We start from the raw sequence: 10,018 nt of genomic DNA, 5'->3' as shown, positions 1-10,018 counted from the left end.
CAACCTTTGGAGCAACTTCTGACGAGTTTAGTACGTTAGGCACTACCTCTGCTGGAACGACTGCTCATTACACCTCTTCTGTAGAAACTACTACAGTTGGCAGCACTTTAGCAGAATCTACTTCATCTGGCACTATTTCTCACATAACAACCTTTGGAACAACTTCTGCAGAGACTAGTATGTCAGGCACTACCTCTGCTGCAACAACTGCCCCATACACCACTTTTGTAGAAAGTACTACAATTGTCAACACGTTAGCAGAATCAACTTCATCAGGCACTATTTCTGCCAAAAATACCTTAGGAACCACTTCTGCAAAGACTAGTATGTCAGGCACTACTACTGCTGCAACTACTGCTCCATACTCCACTTCCGTAGAAACTACTACAGTTGGCAGCACTCTAGCAGAATCAACTTTATCATTCACTAGTTCTCCCATAGCAACCTTTGGAGCAACTTCAGCAGAGTCTATTATGTCAGGCGTTACCTCTGCTACAACAACTGCCCCTTACACCACTTCTGTAGAAGCTACTATGGTTGGCAGCACTTTAGCAAAATCGACTTTATCAGGCACTATTTCTGCCAAAACTACCTTTGAAACCACTTTTGCAGAATCTAGTACGTCAGTCACTACCTCTGCTGCAACAACTGAACCATACACCACTTCTAAAGAAGCTACTACAGTTCGCAGCACTTTAGCAGAATCAACTGCATCAGGCACTATTTCTGCCAAAACTACCTTTGGAACCACTCCTGCAGAGACTAGTATGTCAGGCACTTTTACTGCTGCAGCAACTGCCCCATACTCCACTTCAGTAGAAGCTACTACAGTAGGCAGAACTCTAGCAGAATCTACTTTATCAGGCACCGTTTCTCCCATGACAACCTTTGGAGCAACTTCAGCAGAGTCTAGTACGTCAGGCACTACCTCTCTTGCAACAACTGCCCCATACACCACTTCTGTAGAAACTACAACAGATGGCAGCACTTTAGCAGAATCAACTTCATCAGGCACTATTTCTACCAAAACTACCTTTGGAACCACTTCTGCAGAAACTAGTATGTCAGGCACTTTTACTGCTGCAACAACTGCCCCATACTCCACTTCAGTAAAAACTGCTACAGTAGGAAGAACTCTTGCAGAATCGACTTCATCAGGCACCATTTCTCCCATAACAACCTTTGAAGCAACTTCTGCAGAGGCTACTATGTCAGGCACTACCTCTGCTGCAACGACTGCCCCTTACACCACTTCTGTAGAAGCTACTACAGTTGGCAGCACTTTAGCAAAATCAACTTCATCAGGCACTTTTTCGACCAAAGCTACCTTTGGAACCACTTCTGGACAGACTAGTATGTCAGGCACTACTACTGCTGCAACAACTGCCCTATACTCCACTTCAGTAGAATATACAGTAGACGGCACTCTAGCAGAATCGACCGTAGCTGGCACTGTTTCTACCATAACAACCTTTGAAGCAACTTCAGCAGAGTCAAGTACGTCAGGCACTACCTCTGTTGCAACAACTGCCCCACACACCACTTCTGTAGAAACTACAACGGATGGCAGCACTTTAGCAGAATCAACTTCATCAGGCTCTATTCCTGCCAAAACTTCCTTCGGAACCACGACTGCAGAGACTAGCATGTCAGGCACTACTACTGCTGCAACTACTGCCCCATACTTCACTTCTGAAGAAGCTACTACAGTTGGCAGCACTTTAGCAAAATCAACTTCATCAAGCACTATTTCTGCCAAAACTACCTTTGGAACCGCTTCTGCAGAGACTAGTACGTCAGGCACTACTACTGCTGCAACTACTGCTCCATACTCCACTTCTGAAGAACCTACTACAATTGGCAGCACTTTAGCAGAATCAACTTCATCATTCACTAGTTCTCTCATAGCAACCTTTGGAGCAACTTCTACAGAGTCTAGTACATCAAGCAGTACCTCTGCTGCAACAACTGCCCCTTACACCACTTCAGTAGAAACTACTACAGTAGGCAGAACTCTAGCAGAATCGACTTCAGCTGGCAGTGTTTCTCCCATAACAACCTTTGGAGCAACTTCTGCAGAGTCAAGTACGTCAGGCACTACCTCTTTTGCAACAACTGCCCCATACACCACTTTTGTAGAAAGTACTACAATTGTCAACACAGTAGCAGAATCAACTTCATCAGGCACTATTTCTTCCAAAACTACCTTTGGAACCAGTTCTGCAGAGACTAGTATATCAGGCACTACTACTGCTGCAACTATTGCCTCATACTCCACTTCTGAAGAAGCTACTACAGTTGTCAGCACTTTAGCAAAATCAACTTTATCATTCACTAGTTCTCCCATAACAACCTTTGGAGCAACTTCTGCAGAGACTAGTATGTCGGGCACTACCTCTGCTGCAACAACTGCCCCATACACCACTTCTGTAGAAAGTACTACAGTTGTCAACACGTTAGCAGAATCAACTTCATCAAGCACTATTTCTCCCAAAACTACCTTTGGAACCACTTTTGCAAAATCTAGTACGTCAGTCACTGCCTCTGCTGCAACAACTGCCCCATACTCCACTACAGAAGAAACTACTACTGTTGGCAGTTCTCTAGCAGAATCTACTTCATCAGGTGCTATTTCGACCAAAACTACCTTTGGAACCACTTCTGGACAGACTAATATGTCAGGCACTACTACTGTTGCAACTACTGTTGCAACTACTGCCCCATACTCCACTTCAGTGGAAACTACTACAGTTGGCAGCACTCTAGCAGAGGTGACCGTAGTTGGCACTGTTTCTCCCATAACATCCTTTGGAGCAACTTCTGCTGAGTCTAGTATGTCAGGCACTACCTCTGCTGCAACAACTGCCCCTTACACCACTTCTGCAGAAACTACTACAGTTGGCAGCACGTTAGCAGAATCAACTTCATCAGGCACTGTTTCAACCAAAACTACCTTTGGAACCACTTCTGCAGAGACTAGTATGTCAGGCACTACTACCTCTGCAACTACTGCCCCATACTCCACTTCTGAAGAAGCTACCACAATTGAAAGCACTTTAGCAGAATCAACTTTATCAGGAACTAGTACTCCCATAACAACCTTTGGAGCAACTTCTGCAGAGTCTAGTACCTCAGGCACTACCTCTGCTGCAACAACTGCCCCATACTCCACTTCAGTAGAGACCACTACAGTTGGCAGCACTCTAGCAGAATCGACCGTAGCTGGCACTGTTTCTCCTATAACCTTTGGAGCAACTTCAGCAGAGTCTAGTACGTCAGACACTACCTCTGCTGCAACAACTGCCCTATACTCCACTTCAGTAGAAACTACTACAGTTGGCAGCACTTTAGCAGAATCTACTTCTACTGGCACTATTTCTCCCATAACAACCTTTGGAGCAACTTCAGCAGAGTCTAGTACGTCAGGCACTACCTCTGCTGCAACAACTGCCCCATACTCCATTCCTGTAGAAACTACTACAGTTGGCAGCACGTTAGCAGAATCAACTTCATCAGGCACTGTTTCTGCCAAAACTACCTTTGAAACCACTTTTGCAGAATCTAGTAAGTCAGTCACTACCTCTGCTGCAACAACTGAACCATACACCACTTCTAAAGAAGCTACTACAGTTGGAAGCACTCTAGCAGAATCGACTTCATTAGGCACTATTTCTGCCAAAACTACCTTTGAAACCACTTTTGCAGAATCTAGTACGTCAGTCACTACCTCTGCTGCAACAACTGCACCATACACCTCTTCTAAAGAAGCTACTACAGTTGACAGCACTTTAACAGAATCAACTTTATCAGGAACTAGTTCTCCCATAATAACCTTTGGAGCAACTTCTGCAGAGACTAGTACATCAAGCAGTACCTCTGCTGCAACAACTGCCCCTTACACCACTTCTGTAGAAGCTACTACAGTTGGCAGCACTCTAGCAGAATCGACTTCATTAGGCACTATTTCTGCCAAAACTACCTTTGAAACCACTTTTGCAGAATCTAGTACGTCAGTCACTACCTCTGCTGCAACAACTGCACCATACACCTCTTCTAAAGAAGCTACTACAGTTGACAGCACTTTAACAGAATCAACTTTATCAGGAAGTAGTTCTCCCATAACAACCTTTGAAGCAACTTCTGCAGAGTCTAGTACGTCAGGCACTACCTCTGCTGCAACAACTGCCCTATACTCTACTTCAGTAGAAACGACTACAGTAGGCAGCACTCTTGCAGAATCAACTTCATCAGGCACTATTTCTGCCAAAACTACCTTTGAAACCACTTTTGCAGAATCTAGTACGTCAGTCACTACCTCTGCTGCAACAACTGCACCATACACCTCTTCTAAAGAAGCTACTACAGTTGGCAGCACGTTAGCAGAATTGACTTTAGCTGGCAGTGATTCTCCCATAACAACCTTTGGAGCAACTTCTGCAGAGTCTAGTACGTCAGGCACTGCCTCTGCTGCAACAACTGCCCTATACTCTACTTCAGTAGAAACTACTACAGTAGGCAGCACTCTCGCAGAATCAACTTTATCAGGCACTATTTCTCCCATAACAACCTTTGGAGCAACTTCTGCAGAGTTTAGTACCTCAGGCACTACCTCTGCTGCAACAACTGCTCCATACTCCTCTTCAGTAGAAACTACTACAGTGGGCAGGACTTTAGCAGAATCAACTTCATCAGGCACTATTTCTACCAAAACTACCTTTGAAACCACTTCTGCTGAGACTTGTATGTCTGGCACTACTACCTCTGCAACTACTGCCCCATACTCCACTTCTAAAGAAGCTACTACAGTTGGCAGCACTTTAGCAGAATCAACTTTATCAATCACTAGTTCTCCCATAGCAATCTTTGGAGCAACTTCTGCAGAGTCTAATACATCAAGCAGTACCTCTGCTGCAACAACTGCCCTATACTCTACTTCAGTAGAAGCTACTACAGTTGGCAGCACTCTAGCAGAATCGACTTCATTAGGCACTATTTCTGCCAAAACTACCTTTGAAACCACTTTTGCAGAATCTAGTACGTCAGTCACTACCTCTGCTGCAACAACTGCACCATACACCTCTTCTAAAGAAGCTACTACAGTTGACAGCACTTTAACAGAATCAACTTTATCAGGAAGTAGTTCTCCCATAACAACCTTTGAAGCAACTTCTGCAGAGTCTAGTACCTCAGGCACTACCTCTGCTGCAACAACTGCCCCATACTCAGCTTCAGTAGAGACTACTACAGTAGGAAGCACTCTAGCAGAATTGACTTTAGCTGGCAGTGATTCTCCCATAACAACCTTTGGAGCAACTTCTGCAGAGTCTAGTACGCCAGGCACTACCTCTGCTGCAACAACTGCCCTATACTCTACTTCAGTAGAAACGACTACAGTAGGCAGCACTCTAGCAGAATCAACTTCATCAGGCACTATTTCTGCCAAAACTACTTTTGGAACAACTTCTGCAGAGACTAGTACGTCAGGCACTACCTCTGCTGCAACAACTGCCCCATATTCCACCTCTGTAGAAGCTACTACAGTTGGCAGCACTCTAGCAGAATTGACTTTAGCTGGCAGTGATTCTCCCATAACAACCTTTGGAGAAACTTCTGCAGAGTCTAGTACGTCAGGCACTACCTCTGCTGCAACAACTGCACCATACACCACTTCTAAAGAAGCTACTACAGTTGGCAGCACTTTAGCAGAATTGACTTTAGCTGGCAGTGATTCTCCCATAACAACCTTTGGAGCAACTTCTGCAGAGTCTAGTACGTCAGGCACTACCTCTGCTGCAACAACTGCCCCATATTCCACCTCTGTAGAAGCTACTACAGTTGGCAGCACGTTAGCAGAATTGACTTTAGCTGGCAGTGATTCTCCCATAACAACCTTTGGAGCAACTTCTGCAGAGTCTAGTATGTCAGGCACTGCCTCTGCTGCAACAACTGCACCATACCCCACTTCTAAAGAAGCTACTACAGTTGGAAGCACTTTAGCAGAATCAACTTTATCAGGAACTAGTTCTCCCATAACAACCTTTGAAGCAACTTCTGCAGAGTCTAGTATCTCAGGCACTATCTCTGCTGCAACAACTGCCCCATACTCCACTTCAGTAGAAACTACTACAGTAGGAAGCACTCTAGCAGAATTGACTTTAGCTGGCAGTGATTCTCCCATAACAACCTTTGAAGTAACTTCTGCAGAGTCTAGTACGTCAGGCACTACCTCTCCTGCAACAACTGCTCCATACTCCTCTTCAGTAGAAACTACTACAGTGGGCAGGACTTTAGCAGAATCAACTTCATCAGGCACTATTTCTACCAAAACTACCTTTGAAACCACTTTTGCAGAATCTAGTACGTCAGTCACTACCTCTGCTGCAACAACTGCACCATACACCACTTCTAAAGAAGCTACTACAGTTGGCAGCACTTTAGCAGAATCAACTTTATCAGGAAGTAGTTCTCCCATAACAACCTTTGGAGCAACTTCTGCAGAGTCTAGTACCTCAGGCACTACCTCTGCTGCAACAACTGCCCCATACTCCACTTCAGTAGAGACTACTACAGTAGGCAGCACTCTCGCAGAATCGACTTCATCAGGCACTATTTCTGCCAAAATTACCTTTGAAACCACTTTTGCAGAATCTAGTACAGCAGTCACTACCTCTGCTGCAACAACTGCACCATACAGCACTTCTAAAGAAGCTACTACAGTTGGCAGCACTTTAGCAGAATCAACTTTATCAGGAAGTAGTTCTCCCATAACAACCTTTGGAGCAACTTCTGCAGAGTCTAGTACCTCAGGCACTACCTCTGCTGCAACAACTGCCCCATACTCCACTTCAGTAGAAACTACTACAGTAGGCAGCACTCTAGCAGAATCAACTTCATCAGGCACTATTTCTGCCAAAACTACCTTTGGAACAACTTCTGCAGAGACTAGTACGTCAGGCACTATCTCTGCTGCAACAACTGCCCCATATTCCACCTCTGTAGAAGCTACTACAGTTGGCAGCACGTTAGCAGAATTGACTTTAGCTGGCAGTGATTCTCCCATAACAACCTTTGGAGCAACTTCTGCAGAGTCTAGTACGTCAGGCACTGCCTCTGCTGCAACAACTGCACAATACACCACTTCTAAAGAAGCTACTACAGTTGGCAGCACTTTTGCAGAATCAACTTTATCATTCACTAGTTCTCCCATAGCAACCTTTGGAGCAACTTCTGCAGAGTCTAGTACGTCAGGCACTGCCTCTGCTGCAACAACTGCCCTATACTCTACTTCAGTAGAGACTACTACAGTAGGCAGCACTCTCACAGAATCAACTTTATCAGGCACTGTTTCTCCCATAACAACCTTTGGAGCAACTTCTGCAGAGTATAGTACCTCAGGCACTACCTCTGCTGCAACAACTGCTCCATACTCCTCTTCAGTAGAAACTACTACAGTGGGCAGGACTTTAGCAGAATCAACTTCATCAGGCACTATTTCTACCAAAACTACCTCTGAAACCACTTCTGCTGAGACTAGTATGTCTGGCACTACTACCTCTGCAACTACTGCCCCATACTCCACTTCTAAAGAAGCTACTACAGTTGGCAGCACTTTAGCAGAATCAACTTTATCATTCACTAGTTCTCCCATAGCAACCTTTGGAGCAACTTCTGCAGAGTCTAGTACGTCAGGCACTGCCTCTTCTGCAACAACTGCCCTATACTCTACTTCAGTAGAAACTACTACAGTAGGCAGCACTCTCGCAGAATCAACTTTATCAGGCACTGTTTCTCCCATAACAACCTTTGGAGCAACTTCTGCAGAGTATATTACCTCAGGCACTACCTCTGATGCAACAACTGCTCCATACTCCTCTTCAGTAGAAACTACTACAGTGGGCAGGACTTTAGCAGAATCAACTTCATCAGGCACTATTTCTACCAAAACTACCTCTGAAACCACTTCTGCAGAAACTAGTATGTCTGGCACTACTAACTCTGCAGCTACTGCCCCATACTCCACTTCTAAAGAAAGTACTACAGTTGGCAGCACTTTAGCAGAATCAACTTTATCAGGCACTGTTTCTCCCATAACAACCTTTGGAGCAACTTCTGCAGAGTATATTACCTCAGGCACTACCTCTGATGCAACAACTGCCCCATACTCTACTTCAGTAGAAACTACTACAGTAGGCAGCACTCTAGCAGAATCAACTTTATCAGGCACTGTTTCTCCCATAACAACCTTTGGAGCAACTTCTGCAGAGTCTAGTACGTCAAGCACTGCCTCTGCTGCAACAACTGCCCTATACTCTACTTCAGTAGAAACTACTACAGTAGGCAGCACTCTAGCAGAATCGACTTCATCAGGCTTTATTTCTGCCAAAATTACCTTTGAAACCACTTTTGCAGAATCTAGTACAGCAGTCACTACCTCTGCTGCAACAACTGCACAATACAGCACTTCTAAAGAAGCTACTACAGTTGGCAGCACTTTAGCAGAATCAACTTTATCAGGAAGTAGTTCTCCCATAACAACCTTTGGAGCAACTTCTGCAGAGTCTAGTACCTCAGGCACTACCTCTGCTGCAACAACTGCCCCATACTCCACTTCAGTAGAAACTACTACAGTAGGAAGCACGTTAGCAGAATTGACTTTAGCTGGCAGTGATTCTCCCATAACAACCTTTGGAGCAACTTCTGCAGAGTCTAGTACGTCAGGCACTGCCTCTGCTGCAACAACTGCACAATACACCACTTCTAAAGAAGCTACTACAGTTGGCAGCACTTTTGCAGAATCAACTTTATTATTCACTAGTTCTCCCATAGCAACCTTTGGAGCAACTTCTGCAGAGTCTAGTACGTCAGGCACTGCCTCTGCTGCAACAACTGCCCTATACTCTACTTCAGTAGAAACTACTACAGTAGGCAGCACTCTCGCAGAATCAACTTTATCAGGCACTGTTTCTCCCATAACAACCTTTGGAGCAACTTCTGCAGAGTATATTACCTCAGGCACTACCTCTGATGCAACAACTGCTCCATACTCCTCTTCAGTAGAAACTACTACAGTGGGCAGGACTTTAGCAGAATCAACTTCATCAGGCACTATTTCTACCAAAACTACCTCTGAAACCACTTCTGCTGAGACTAGTATGTCTGGCACTACTAACTCTGCAGCTACTGCCCCATACTCCACTTCTAAAGAAAGTACTACAGTTGGCAGCACTTTAGCAGAATCAACTTTATCATTCACTAGTTCTCCCATAGCAACCTTTGGAGCAACTTCTGCAGAGTCTAGTACGTCAGGCACTGCCTCTGCTGCAACAACTGCCCTATACTCTACTTCAGTAGAAACTACTACAGTAGGCAGCACTCTCGCAGAATCAACTTTATCAGGCACTGTTTCTCCCATAACAACCTTTGGAGCAACTTCTGCAGAGTCTAGTACGTCAGGCACTACCTCTGATGCAACAACTGCCCCATACTCCACTTCAGTAGAGACTACTACAGTAGGCAGCACTCTTGCAGAATCGACTTCATCAGGCACTATTTCTGCCAAAATTACCTTTGAAACCACTTTTGCAGAATCTAGTACAGCAGTCACTACCTCTGCTGCAACAACTGCACCATACAGCACTTCTAAAGAAGCTACTACAGTTGGCAGCACTTTAGCAGAATCAACTTTATCAGGAAGTAGTTCTCCCATAACAACCTTTGGAGCAACTTCTGCAGAGTCTAGTACCTCAGGCACTACCTCTGCTGCAACAACTGCCCCATACTCCACTTCAGTAGAAACTACTACAGTAGGCAGCACTCTAGCAGAATCAACTTCATCAGGCACTATTTCTGCCAAAACTACCTTTGGAACAACTTCTGCAGAGACTAGTACGTCAGGCACTATCTCTGCTGCAACAACTGCCCCATATTTCACCTCTGTAGAAGCTACTACAGTTGGCAGCACGTTAGCAGAATTGACTTTAGCTGGCAGTGATTCTCCCATAACAACCTTTGGAGCAAC

General features: G+C 44.9%; 1 protein-coding gene across 1 annotated transcript in view; it reads left to right on the top strand.

Annotated features, from left to right (window-relative positions):
- fra10ac1 (FRA10A associated CGG repeat 1) overlaps positions 1-10,018 on the top strand; it is an 855,621-nt gene that overhangs the window by 379,111 nt on the left and 466,492 nt on the right. The window lies entirely within an intron of this gene.

Source organism: Danio rerio, chromosome 12 (assembly GCF_049306965.1).
Source record: "Danio rerio strain Tuebingen ecotype United States chromosome 12, GRCz12tu, whole genome shotgun sequence".
In the NCBI taxonomy this organism is placed as follows: Eukaryota; Metazoa; Chordata; class Actinopteri; order Cypriniformes; family Danionidae; genus Danio; species Danio rerio.
This window is presented reverse-complemented; position numbering and strand designations above follow the sequence as displayed.